The sequence below is a fragment of the Atta colombica genome, unplaced genomic scaffold (genome assembly GCF_001594045.1).
Source record: "Atta colombica isolate Treedump-2 unplaced genomic scaffold, Acol1.0 scaffold7, whole genome shotgun sequence".
Lineage (NCBI taxonomy): Eukaryota > Metazoa > Arthropoda > Insecta > Hymenoptera > Formicidae > Atta > Atta colombica.
In genome coordinates, this window is record NW_017259561.1 from 1,888,007 (window position 1) to 1,903,136 (window position 15,130).

Here is a 15,130-nt window from a genome sequence, read left to right on the forward strand (position 1 = left end):
ACGGTGAGCAACCAATTTGAATCGTAATTGATCCAATTTGGCCATCGTTTTCAAGGACGGTGCGTTATCGTGATAATATAGAACGAAGGCGAAAGTATCGCCACTTAAACGACTGTAGCTTGTAAACGAATGAACGAAATATCATGAAACTTCATACATAAACTAGTGACAGATGAACTCTCGAAATGAATCATGTTCATTTTCTAGTGGCGCCACATATTGAAAAATCCCGGGACTTTTCAGGCCATGTAGTACATTTTCAACCATTACGTATGCGTGCGTAACATACTCCAATAGTACCACCTTCTGAGATGAGGCAAATAGAACGTGTTCTTAATCACGGAATATGTTCTAACGCGACGCGAACATCTAGTCGCTATATTGGTTCCGGTGACGCGAACGTATTGGAGCGTGTTGGGTATGTGTAGCGTGAGACGTGAACAAACTTCTTGAAATAACCATCAGAATCCGATTAGGCTAGGGAATTTTTTGAAATGCATCAATGAGTATCCTGGTCGATCGGATTAGAAATCCGACAATTCATCGTAAACATCTTACTGTGAATTCTACATTTTAAGTAATGGATTCATTCGGAGAAATCCTGAGCAGGGCATCTATTATGTAAATATTCGGAATGGATTCCGATCGGAATTATTTCGTTTATGCCTAGATTCTTCTTATATTTATTCCTATATTTCTAGATGAGTTATTGCAGACAATACGGACATTTCGATTGTATCCGAGTCAATCAGAAAAATTTTTAGCACTTCGGCACGTTTTTAAAGCAAAGAATTTGTGTTTTTAATAGAGAATTTGTTTTTATAGCAGAAAATTTGTGTGTTTATAGAACAGAATTTGTGTAACCCTCTATGCCATCAATATGACAGATTTCCTAACCTGATTTTATTTGTCAACTTTAATATCTTTGTTTGCGGGGCAGAGCGACATTTTCTTTCTGGCAAAAATGTCAAATAAGCCTAATTTTACTGATTTTTGAAGTGCTGTAGCTAAACTGTCTGATTATCCCGATCGAAAACGCAACATTCCAATTGGCGAGTTTCCGACTGCGATTCGTTCATGCATTTTTGCTATTATAATTTTTGAGTTTTTCACTTATTTCTCTAGATCAGAATAAATGTAAGCAAAAAAAGAGAAACAGGAGATCAATAACACATTTTACATGCGATTTTATAAGCGAAATACGATTAGACAAAAAATGTTTACTTTGTTATTTTTGATTTGAGTCTTATTGTAGTATATTTATATGCATATAATGAGACCCAATGTCAGAGTTTAACAAATTTTTTTTTATGTTTATTTACATATATTTTATATAAACAATATATTTTATTTAGTTGTCCTTCTTGTTTATTATTATTAATTTATAATAAAATAAAATATTTTATTGTATCAGCCAGCGTTAATAACAGTAATTGCATTTTAATGCGCGATAAATGCAATTTTGTAAGACGCTGACGTAGTTACATACTCGTTACATCATCGTTATAATTTATTTTTTTACTTCAAATAAATTTTTCTAAAGTACCATGAGAGAAGTAATTTTATATAATTTTCAAAAACATGCCACTTTTACACTAAAAAAAGAGATTAACTGCAATGGTAAAGTCCATGGTGGAAGTAACAAGGTGTATTCGTTCCTAGGACGCATTTTCGTCGTTCTGCGCAGTGTTCTGAGAACCGCCATTGCAATCACAGCTGATGGTCATAGTGTTGTTAGTGATATAGATTAGATTTATTTTGATCATTACGATGCCGTCGTGTGCAATACAAAATGCAATACAAAATTGTAAAAACAATTTATGAAATTTACGAAAAACAAAAAAATTAGTTTTTTTACATTTCTGAAGAAAACAGAAATGCTCGAAAGGTGGAAGCTTATGCGCAAAGAAAATGTTAACCCTAAAATCGGTATGTATAATATATTCGTTGGTATGATTATTTGTAGTTAACACACGATATTGTAATTAATAAACTGTAATTGAAATTGATTTATTAAGTGTATATTATTGATTTGTCTAGCTCGTGTCTGTTCGGAACATTTTCATCATTTACAATGTGAAGATCAATCGTGGTTAAAAGATTTAATTGGAGAATCTGGGAATGTACTAGTAAGACTCAGATACAGTTCTGGCAGCCAGAGAATAATCAAATTTCCATGGATAACGATTTATGTATACATATAGTCCATTTTTAACATATAAAATGATTATTATAACATTAAGTTTCAAGCAATAATTTTTAAATATGCCAACAGTACTTGTCTTATATTTTGCCTTCTTTTATGTATTAAATATATTTTCAGAAGCAGATGTTGCACAACCTGTTGCCCATTGCTCATTTATTTTTTTTTTTTATTATGACAATATAAGAAAGGATACAGCCATTAGGGACGGGCCTATTAGGCAGGAACTACATATGAAACTAATGCACTAGCACACACTTAAGGTACATTTCCATTACTGAGAAGAAGGGTAAGGTTCCCCTCATAATCACAGACTGTACGCTTTTAAATTATCTAACTTATTTATTATAATTAAAGACCATAAAATAAAATTTTTCATTTCATCGAATCGCAATATCTCGCAAAAACATAAAAATAAGCTAGATTGACAATTACTAGAGCAAATCCATCAGAGCTAACTTAAAACAGTAGACAGTTATGAGAAATATCTTTTCTTAACTAAATATATAATAAACTATAATAACTTAAATTAAGATAATATAAAATAAAATAGCAAGTATTACATGTGCCGCATTAACTTACAATAGATTAAATCAAATTAATATAAAAAATAAAAAAAACAAGCGAAACTTAGAGCACTAGATAGAACTTATCAATAGAGCAGATAAACATGTTTAAGATATAGATTGTATCCTCATCAATTATAGCCATGAGATATTCGACAGGGAGGGAAGAGATCCCTGACCAGGGCATTTTGCAATACCCGTCTCTGTTCAATAAAAGCACTACATTCCCAAAAGACATGGTTTGGAGTTTCATACCGCATCTAATCACATAGTGGAGAATCCAGCCGAAGCAGAAAAGATTTTCCCTCAGGGATTTGTGGCCCGATCTAATTCTATTAATAATTGCAACTAATATTAACTGTTCTTCTCTTTATTTTAAATTTCCTGAACCAAACATGTTTGGATTCCACCAAATAATTGTTACAATACCGCGAGTAAGCAACTCATCACCCATCCAAACAATTTACTGTACATCTGTCGATTTCATAGATTTGAAAATTCAGATACTGGAATTCCCAATTACATATCTCTGCAATAGCCTCCCTAGCTAGCCTATTCGTTTGTTCGTTGCCCGAAATCCCTATATGGCTAGGAATCCATATGAACTTGATCTCAACTCTGTCTCTAATCAAATGAAGGATGTTATCTTTAATAAAGAGAAATGCAATTTATCAAATTGTGCGCTCACTGCACTAAGGATTGATTTAGAGTTCAAAAAAATAGTTAGCTTGAATCACCCAGTTATATCCTAGTTCCAGAGCCATGAGAATCGCAATTGCTTCAACACAATATGAAGAGACAAAATCCGCACACTTATATCCTTCGGATATAGATCCATCATAAGACACCACAGCAAAATCAGCATATTGCGAGTCTTCTATACATGATTCATCAGTGAAAAGATACACGGACTAATCTCCTCGTTGAATAATCCTAAAAAGTGACATTAGCACTATATTTACGCTTGCCAAAGAATTTTTTATCTTCAAGGTTCACCTCTGGACGAAAAAGCAAAGCATCGAATGATTTTGAGAAGTACGACGGACCAACAAAGTTGAGAAGATAGTGCTTTTTAACATCTATGTCCTTCTGAGCTAACATAATCGGAGCTCGACTAATGCAGTCACATTGCGCGGGAGTTTCCGTCAATTCTCTAAGTTCTTCCAAGGATTCAAGGAGATGACATCTAGAGTTTGTTGCTAGTCTAGACAGGAAATTTCTCCTTAAGTATCAGAATCAAACAAACAAGGGAAACTCCTTCGCTTCGCACAGAATAATTAAACGGAGTACTCTGTCTATACCCCATGACCAATTTAAGAACTCGGTACTGAATTCTGTTAAGTAAAAGCTTATTCGAAAGATCTTGAAGCATGAAACCCTCATATTCTAGTCTAAATCTAATCAAGGCGTGATAAATTAATCTAAGTAACCTCGGATCGGCGCTCCACCAAAGGCGTATTATATTCGTAATGGACAAATACAACGACTTTTGATATAATTAACGTGGATAGACCATTCTAAATTAGATTGTAAATTCATTTCTAAGAACTTCTTATCAGAATTTGCAATAACTTTTCCCTGAATCGAGAAAGATCTTAATTACATTATCCCGCCTAACTTGAGTTTTAAGAGCTTTATTATTCTTGTTAAATACACATAGTTAGTTTTCTCTGCTGACAAAGTAAGACTGAGGTTATCTAATAAGGTAGAAATCTTGTCAGCTGCACTTTCGACTTTATTCAAAGATTCCTCGATCAAGTCCATAGCAGAAAAAATGCACATCGTTTGTGTACTGAATTATCTTGCATTCTTGGGAATTGATCTCCTTCAATTCGGCGACGTAGATAGTAGACGTATAACATAGGGCTCAGTACCCTGTGGCAGCCCTTTGAAAAGCCAAAAAAACTTCTTCTATTTCCTCATATCTACACCACACTTGACGCGCAGATATCAAATTGTAAATAAAATGGCAGAACATGAGGAGGATACTCAGATTCGTTAATCTGTTAACTAATAATCAATGTTATCATATGCTGCTTTGATATTAAGAAAAGCAGCTGCCACTGGAATATCCATTTGAAAGCTTCTAAGAATTTCCACATAGAAGATTGCTAAGTTATGCTCAGATTGCTAAGTTCATGCTCTTGCATGAAAGCTCTCTATGAAACTGCGATACAGGTAACTTATTCTCACTTTCTCGCCATTAATTTAATCTATTATTTAGAATTCTTTCCATTACCTTGCATAGACATGGTACGAGAGATATCGACCGAAACTTTTGGCCATCTGTTTTAGGTATAAATGTGATTAGATACTTCTTTCAACCTGAAAGAAACGGGAAAGATCCACTAGCAAAAATGGAGTTGCAGATATGGTGAAATATACATCTATCCATAGAAGACAACTGCTTGACATAATCGATACCATCTAAATCTAGATTTGGCCTTGAGATTCTTAATTACAACAATTCTTCTTCTATCAGAGGTGAGTCTAGAAACTCATTGTAATTCTCATCTTCAAATGAAGGTGTCTTATTACATATCCTAAGTTAAAAATTGATACATTCAAACTGTACCAGCGAAGTCTGTAGCAAATGTTTAATGTTGGCTTATCATTGCAGCTCCCATTGCTCGTATATAGGAAAACAGATTTTCCACAACATCTTGGTTCAATCAACTTGTTGTTATATATGATATTTCTGAATTGTTTATATTGAACCTTTCTCGTAAATCAGAATAAAAATGCTATAACGATGAATTGCAGATAAGAATTCCTTTTTGAAAAGGAAGAACACTTTGTCTATTATCAATTTTCGTTTTTTTAACTGTTGATGTAACTTCGGTAAGAATTTTGTTCTGTTACAAAATATCAATGCCATTCTGTCTATGGTGATGTCCATATTTGCAGGTACTATTGAAAACATTTCTATTCAAACCAGTCATTGAATAGCTTTATAAATTTAGCCATTGCAGCCCATTCTGGATAATTGTCCATAAATCCACGGGAACCACACCAGTCAATTGCGGCTGCGTTTGTTGCAGAAAAAAGTTGTGTTGCCAGTTTCACATTTTGTGGTCCTTAAATGTACAAATGAATTTCTGACAATTTGTGTGCAATTTTTAAATCGCCGCTATTGATTAATAACCTTTTCAAGGCTATCGATGATATAAAATGGTCGTTTATGTACAATCCGGAATCAAGGAAATGATTGCGAAGTAATTTTAGCAGATGAGGGTCCATGAAAACATATACCTTTATACATTCATCACATGGATGTTCGAAGTACGTCTTATCCTTCTCGTTTGCATCAATACTTAATTTTATCAATAATTTTTTATTCGATGGTCCCAAATCACAGATTATCGTGAATACTGTATAGTTATTATATAATTGAATAAGTATATTATATAATATTTCTTTTGTTATATCCTGATCAAAAGCATAAAAAATGGGCTGTTTCCATTTTTTAAATAAACTATGAACGATAACGACTTGACATCTTTTATGAGGTCGAAGGACTCTTTCCTTTCTTTTATTACATTCCTCCTCCATCTTTTCTCTCTTTAACCACAGACACACCCTGCCTATCTTTTCTCCTAACAAATTACTTAAGCGATAAAATGTTTCAAGTAATTCTCCCTTTTCTTACGCAGAATTATTTAAGCGGTAAAACGCTTCAAGTGGTTCATCTCTTTCTCTATTCAGAATTACTTAAGCGGTAAAACGTTTTAAGTAATTCATCCCTTTCTCTACTCAGAATTACTTAAATGATAAAACGCTTCAAGTAATTCACCTCTTTCTCTACTCAGAATTACTTAAGTGGTAAAAGTAATTTTTCTTTTCCGTATTCATAATTACTAAGCAATAAAACGTCCTAAGTAACTCATGGTTACTCTCCCTAGAACCAAATCATGACTCCTGGAAAATCTATCTCCCTCTCCCTTTCTTTCGGAATTATCTTCTCCTTCTACTTCTTATAATTATCCATCATGAGCACTAACGAGAGAAAATTTTAATAGATAGTCTGGCGGAATAGACTTAGAGCAGGATGCAAGAAGCGGGTCAAGTTCCAGAAACTCAGAAAAGCTAGCATCCCAATTATTACGCGGATACAGACCGGGTAATTTATCTCCTCTCAAACCCGTCGTCAACTTAAAAGGGCTCATTTGTGTCAAAAATATCGAGATCACGATCCCTGTATATAGATCTTACCTTCGACAAGCCAACCAACAATTCCCTTAGCAATATATCTTCAAATCCTTCTTTGGATTTTGAATTCCCTTTTCCCTTCTATTCTCCTACCCTCGATAATTTCCAAAACTCAGAACTTTCTGCTCTCTCTCACTCTCCAGTCTCTCTGGAAGACAACAGATCCTATGATGAGATATTCCAGTCACTTGAATATCTCATCGAATCTATTCTTCTCCCCTTTTTTTAATACACTTATACAGAGATCTATTATATTTGTCTCCAGCACCGATTTTTGTAAAAATAACATCCATCGCACACACAGTACTTACTCTTATATATATTTTTATGTTATTGTAAATTTCATACATTAATATGTGTACATGATTATATAAGTACACGCATACATCTGTGTTTAACTTTAATTAAGAGAAAAATAATAAATAGAAATATAAAAAAATTATATATGAATATTTCTAAATGATTGTTTAAATTTTATTTCGCCACCAACCAAGGGTTGGGGAAATATCCGCAAAAAATGATATTCATCAAAATTATTCCTCTCACATTACTATCGATGAACTTCTAGAAAGAATACAGTCATACAATTCTTATATAAATGTTCGTAATTCCAAAAGAAACAAACTATTTTCTAAAATCTTGGTCTATCAAAATCAATTTCAAAAAATAATGGAAAAATTTATGCGCAAACGCGCGTCGAATCATAAGGAGGGAACTAATTAGGAATCTCGAAACGAAAATATAAAAAATATTTCACGCGAATGCTTAGTAGTGTCAGAAGGAACTGCAAAGAATAGACTCACAGAAATTACAGAATTGTTGCGTTTAAAGCACTTAAGTTCCCAGGAACAAACAAATATAATGAAACTTGTAACTGACAGCCAGGACAGATTTTCCCTGGAAAAAAATTGACAGCAACAAATATATTACAACATTAAATATCTACAACGGATGACCAATCTGTACATACGCGACAATACAGATTCCCGTAAATTCATAAAGAAAAAATAAATAGGCAAGTAGAAGAACTATTAGAAGGAGGCATTGACATAAAACTTTCTCAGTCACTATACAATACATCTATCTGGATTGTGCCAAAAAAGGAAGATTCAAAAGGAAATAAACATTGCAGGATGGTTCTGAACTTCCGAGCCTTGAATGATAAGATTATTGGATGTCTACTCGCTTAAATATTGTCGATATTTTAGATCAGTTAGGCGGAGTGCAATACTTTTCGGTATATGACTTAGTCTTCGGATTCCATCAAATAAAAATGGATCCTGCAAATAGCCATAAAACAGCATTCAACTCCATTCGGTCACTACGAATTTGACCGGATGCCTTTCGGATTAAAAAACGCTCCCGTTATCTTCCAGCGATTAATGGATTTGGTATTAATAGGATTACAAGGAGAAAAGCTATTCGTTTATATGGACAACATTGTCATCTACGTCGCCTCATTAGAAGAACACGAAAAAAAGTATAATTTATTAATAGAATGGTTACGCAAAGTTGATTTAAAATTACAACCCGATAAATGCGAATTCTTGAAAACTGAAGTCACTTACTTGAGGCATATAATTAGTAAAGATGGAGTTAAACTCGACCCAAAGAAATTAAAGGCTGTAGGGCAATTTCCAAGGCCTAAAATACAACAAAAATATCAAACAATTTCTTGGATTAGCCGGATATTACTGAAGATTTATTACCATTTTTTGAAATTAGCCAAATCTCTCACCAATTTATTAAAAAAATGACAAATTTGAATGGACGTTGGATCAAGAAGATTCCTTCCAAGCATTAAAAGAGAAATTGTGCGAAGAACCTGTCCTATAATATCTCGACTTTTCCAAATTTTTTATCTTAATTACTAACGCTTTCGGAATAGCAATTGGAGACATCCTATCACAAGGAGTGATAAATAAAGATCAACCGATAGCATACACTTCGCGAACTCTAACCAAAAATGAAATAAAATACAAAATAAGATACTTATGAGAAAGAAGCATTAGCCATACTGCATTAAACATTTCAGAACTTATACTAATTTTTTATACTAATGAAAAATTTACCCTAATTACAGACAAACCTCCTTCTCTGGTTTAAAAATGCACAGGATGCAAACATACGAATACTCCGCTGGAGATTAAAACTAGCGGCTACCACGTAGTATACAAGATGGGAAAAACTAATGTAAACGCCGATGCATTATCAAGAAATCCTAAATTTCAGAGAAGCAAATTGCAATTAATTAGCCACAATAAACCTTTAAACCCTAATAACCCTGAAGATGCAGAAGCAATTTCTAAAATGCTGGAAGACTTCGATGAAGAAGACGAAGAAAACGAGGATTACACGCTATATCTTTCAGACGATGAGAAGATCTGGATCTACCGATCACTACCGACAAACAGTCTGAAAATTTAGAATCTCCCCGACTATGCAAAAAAACATAAAGGAATCAACAAAATCTCCATTAAAGGGGAAAATGTTAATGCAAGATCTCTCTAACGCTATTAGCAGATAAACCCGAAGTCAAATGAAAAACAATAGTACAACAGGAAAACTTACAAGAGTTACAGCAACAAATGAAAACGGAAGAAGTGAAATAGAAGATAGAAACGATCCAGCAAATAAGAAAAATGATGCCGAGGATGTGAGCAGTGAAGAAGAAAACCCAGAAAAAGAAGAAAAAAACGAAGAGGTGAGAGAAAAAAACGGAAGAAGAGGACGGAAGATCATAGAAGAAGGAAAAACCTATCATCAATTAATTAATCAAGTAATAAATAATAATAATAATATTGTGGATTCATGCGATTTATTATTTTTGCGAAAAGATAACGTATTTCGTAGAACTTTTCGTAGAACTATTTCGTATACTAATGGAAAATCTTTAATGGAAAACTTTGTGAACCTCCACACACAGAAGTTATTTGAAAGAAATGAAATTCCTGTTTAAGAAATTTCGCCTTAGATAAAGCCCATAAAATATAAAAAAAACACTATCATAGCTTTGCCTGTCAGTGAACAACGCGAAGGACCAACCAAATCTCTCACTCAGATCTCTGTAGCAATCAAAGATTTACGAATTGCCGTGGAAAACCGGAACTTAGAAACTCTTGTATTGAAAACAGATTATGTTAATAATGTACCCTGGAACAATATTAAAACCGTATTGCAATTAATCTTTGCCGATTCGCCGATCAAATTAATTATATGCAACGGACTAGTTAAATATCCACTAAAAGACCTTTATTCTGCGATAATTGAAGAAATTGCTTATCTACGAGTGGACACAGAGGTTACAAAAACATATAACAGAATAAAACACAAGTATTATACTATTGGGAAAATTTGAAATCTGGCGTTCAACGCTACATACAGCAATGCCAATTAAAAAAGTTAGTAAACAACCTGATGATTACTAACACATCGGGATCTTCATTCGATAAGGTAGCCATGGATATTGTGGAATCTCTATTTAAAACCGAAAAAAAAAGTGAATATATATTAATATTATCAGCTAACTAAATCTTGTATGGGTATACCCCTGCTGCCTTTATTGACAGATTTATTTGTATATTAGGAGCATCCAAGGCGATTGATAAATCAAAGAAAAAATTTTATTAGCGAGTTAATGAAGAAAATTGCAAAGTTATTTAGGATTCGTAAACTACGTATTACCGCCTTCCTCACCTCAATCAAATGGATCATTGGAAAAATCTTATCATATGTTAGGCGAATTTGAAACAATACGCCAATGATTAAAAACAATGGGATAGATGGATTGGATTAGCAATATTTAGTATAATAGCATCCATGAAGCCACTAAACATCCTTATGAATTAGTATTCGGCAAAATAGCAAGAATGCCATCAAATAAATTATTAGGCTCCGAAGACAAATTGGCAAGTTATGACGAATATCTGATATACTTAGTTACGCAGTTTCACACCATCCAAAGAAATGTTCGTGGAAACGTAATAGCAGCCAAAATTAAATCCAAAAAATATTAAGAAGATTCGTAACTATTTAAATCAGGAGATTATGTTTTCCTATTAAAGGGACCAAAATCGGGAAAAGTCGGGGTTCAATATACAGGACCTAACTTTATGAAGTATTAGAAATATTAAATCGGAATAACATAAAAATTAGAATAAAGAAAAAATAGTCGAATAGTACATCTTAATAGATTGCGAATCTCTCACATAAAATCGGCTCTCAATAATTAATTCAAAATAATAATAACCAAATATTGGGTTGTCCGGAAAGTTCGATTTTTGGTAGGTGGCGTAAGGACAAGTCTGAATATATCAGAACGATTGAAAACAAATGACATGCATATCGTAAAAGATGGTACTTTAGGCATACTTGGAAAAAAATTTGATTGCGATATGTTAATTTTTGTCAGTTTTATACCCCTTTGAATATGGAAAAAAACAAAGTGCATTTTAGGCATTTAATGCTTTTCTTTACCGGAAAGGCAAAAATGCCACACAAGCGGCAAATAAGATAAGCGCTGTTTATGGCGAAGGTACTGTAACTGAAAGAACTGTGCGGAAGTAGTTTGCTAGGTTTAAAGCTGATGATTTCAACCTTGAAGATCAAGAACGCCCGGGTAGGCCCTCCATAGATGAAGATCAGATTAAAATACTGATCGAGAATAATTTATGCTATACGACACGTAAATTAGCAGAAATGTTGAATATGTCAAAATCCATCATTCACGAGCATTTTGTGAAGCTTGGCTACCGTTTTGATGTATGAGTTCCCCACGATTTAACAGAGAAAAATCTGATGGATCGCATTTGTGACTCGCTCTATAAACGCAACGAGGAAACACCATTTTTGAAGCAAGTAGTGATAAAAAATGAATCATTTACAATAATGTTGAGCGAAAAAGATCTTGGAAAGCGGACTGAATCACCTTTAGCCACCTCAAAAGCCAGTCTTCATCCAAAGAAGGCTCTGTGTTTAGTGGGATTGGAAAGGGTATGTATTATGAGCTTTTACCAAACAACGAGACGATAAATTCAGAGAAATATTGTTCCCAATTACACGAATTGAAAACAGCAATTGAACAAAAACATCCAGAAATAGCGAATCGGAAGGACATCGTGTTTCATCAGAACAATGCGCGGCCTCGTGTGTCTTTGATAACTCAAACTAAAAGTTATTGGAGCTCGGTTGGGATGTTCTATCCCATCTACTATATTCACTAGACCTCGTGCCCTCTGATTTCCACCTATTTTGATCATTACAAAATTCCCTTAATGGAAAAAGCTTCAACTCTTTGGTCGAGATAAAAAATCACTTAGAAAAGTTTTTCGCTGAAAAACCTGAGAGATTCTGGAAGGATGGAATTTTCAAGTTGCCTGAAAGATGGAGAAAGGTTATAGAACAGAATTGCACCTATAATTTAATAGATGTATACTAAAATTTAAATCTTCTGCGTTCCAATTTTCCTTCAAAATCGGCACGAACTTTCCGGACAACCCAATAAAAGAGATTCAGATTCCCGGATGATTGGATGAATTATGACAATAGCATTATTAATAAATTGGACTCAAGGAATTTAAGGGATAATAGGATACAATTGCGGATCACCATTAGCAAACATAACTACAATGTTATTGAGAGTACAAATTACAATACAAGAAACATTTCGCAAGGCATGTGAAAAGATTCACATTATGGGATACCTCCAAATGGGACATATCCACATAACCAGATTAAAACCAAATCAGACAGACTCTTGAGCAGAGCAGCCAAATGCCTTAGCAGAACAAATGAATAATGATGTGTAGGATCGTGTAGTGGAAGCACGTATTCCGATCCCTGGAACATAGATCGATGTTATTAGCAACTATAACGATTACGCTATTAGATTACCATGCCTGTACAACTGAATCTACACTAATCAGGTAATGTTACGGTGTAATTTGCGAATTTGCCTCTACTCATTATGTGGATATTGAAGGAGGGAATACTTGTTGGAATGCTTTACCTGCACGAAATTCTTGTGGAATATCAAATTATGCACTTTATACTGGACTTGCGGAAATATTGACAGACGATACGACGTACTTCAAACGTGACTTCAAACAATTTACATCTTAAATTCACAAGATACCGTTTTTGCTTAATAAAAAAGAGATAGAAACAATGTACGGCCATGTTCTTGTACGAACCGAAAATTATTAATTTTCGAAACGACACCGGATAATAAAATTTTCAGCAAAGTACAATATATAAACTAGAAAATCGACTTTTTACTTACATGAATTCTAAATTTGTGTATGGAAAAACATATACGCACCCAAATAAGCCAGTTATATCGAAATGTATTTCAATAACAGTGTAATCTCGAATAGAAAATATTAAAAAACGCCTTAGTTCTCGCCACTCATTTACTATATGGATGCTGTAATGCAAAGACCTGGATATATGACTTTATTGACCGAAGAAGTAGTACACAGTAAAAGTGCTCGTTAAGATAAAACTCGCCTCAACTCAAGAATGTTAGATCAATTACCCGCTTAGAAATAATGAAATATAGTTTCTAACACTACATTCAAACTTACATCCTGATGCGACAAGGAATGCAAGTGACTTGTAATTCGCTTACATCTGCCATGTACCTCCTAGGAGATTTATGATATTCGATTTACGCTCCGACCAGTAGAAACTTTATTACCGTACTTATTATATTGTCGTACTAAAACCAATGACCAACCCAACTTGAAAATATATCAGCCTCGGACACTCGTCACAAGCGATATATATTTAGATAATGGTCTAGAAACCTTACGAGATCACATAATGTTTCCAGTCGAACGACCATACTCAATACCAGCACGAAAAATGATGGGACAACCAGGATTTGAGAATGGAGGTTCGTTTTCTAACTTATTAGATGAAGTATCAATAGAAAAGATAGCTATGTCTGCCTGGGAAAAATTTTTGAACAGATTCCTAATTTTTCGGAAACGTTAGCTGGAATAATAGGAATATATATAAGTGCAAGACATAAAACTAATATTAGATATAATCGTACATGGATATGCTCTGCATATCGTATGTGGTCAATGTTCTTAATAAGAGCCATTTGGAATTCACTTACCAATCTTTTACTACACCTAGGAAAGGAGAAACGTACAACATAGCTACTTTAGCTCCCGTCGAGCCAGAATCTAAAGGAATAAAATATTTCGAAGTACGAGATGATACAAGAACAGAATCCAACTATTCTCTCCTTCCTCTCCATCTATAGCTTAGCTCCTTCAGCTAAAAGGGTAAAGAAAGGGAATCTCTGCCTATTAAATTTCTTCTGTCCCTTCATTCCAAAAAAAACAAAAAAAACTTATAATTCTTTTATAGATAACAATGGAGATTACCTGTATAAACACGCGACTTTTAATATGTAGCCTGTTGAAAGCACGAATAATAAAAGTGGACTCACCTACGAAATTTTGGCTCCATAATAGTCATGAGGACTTCAGGAACTAATAGACGAACTCATTCGTCAACTGACGCGATGGAGCCGATTTCTATCTTTACTACCCAATCATACTCACCGATTGCGGTCCAGGAAGGACGAAAGTGGCAAAGGAATCCTCACCCAAATTCGAGGGGACGGAACAGTAGTGATCGCTCTAAGAGACTGGGGATTATCGAGCGACCCTGTCTCTACATGCTTGAGAATAAATTCTGCGATCTAGAATAGTAGACAATTCCCTGCGCACTCGCTTACACTGGATCTGACCCTGCAAAAAGGACGTGGTTACGATGAACAGAGCTGATCCAATTTCTAACGGAGCAGCGCGAAGGATGGAATGCATTATGGGAGATATAAACGAAGAGGATATGCTTATAAAACTAAAAATAAGAAACGAGCATGGCAGAGAAATAAAAAATGTTAAGGACATTCTAATAAATCTAGGTGCACAGTGAAAAATATACAGCCCTCTGTTGAATCGTTTATATTAAGAAGAAATTATTTTTAAGAAACTATTTTTAAGAAACTACTTTAAGAAAAAATACTTTTATTCACGATCGCTCAAAATATACTATTATACTATTATAATACATATTATACAATACTATTAATAGAATAACACAAAAAACCTCTAAAAAATATATATACATTAAT

General features: G+C 33.9%; 1 long non-coding RNA gene across 6 annotated transcripts; it reads left to right on the forward strand.

Annotated features, from left to right (window-relative positions):
* Positions 1–1,644: 1,644 nt before the first annotated feature.
* LOC108692417 lies at positions 1,645–7,199 on the forward strand. 6 transcript variants are annotated; one of them, XR_001931978.1, is made up of 7 exons: positions 1,645–1,929; positions 2,041–2,192; positions 2,324–4,947; positions 5,065–5,253; positions 5,390–5,853; positions 5,924–6,051; positions 6,789–7,199. It is a non-coding gene; the product is annotated as an uncharacterized LOC108692417 (long non-coding RNA). The 6 variants fall into 6 exon arrangements; XR_001931979.1 differs by having other exon boundaries at positions 5,390–5,676; positions 5,742–6,051; XR_001931977.1 differs by having other exon boundaries at positions 5,390–5,610; positions 5,677–6,051.
* The last annotated feature ends 7,931 nt before the right edge of the window (positions 7,200–15,130 follow it).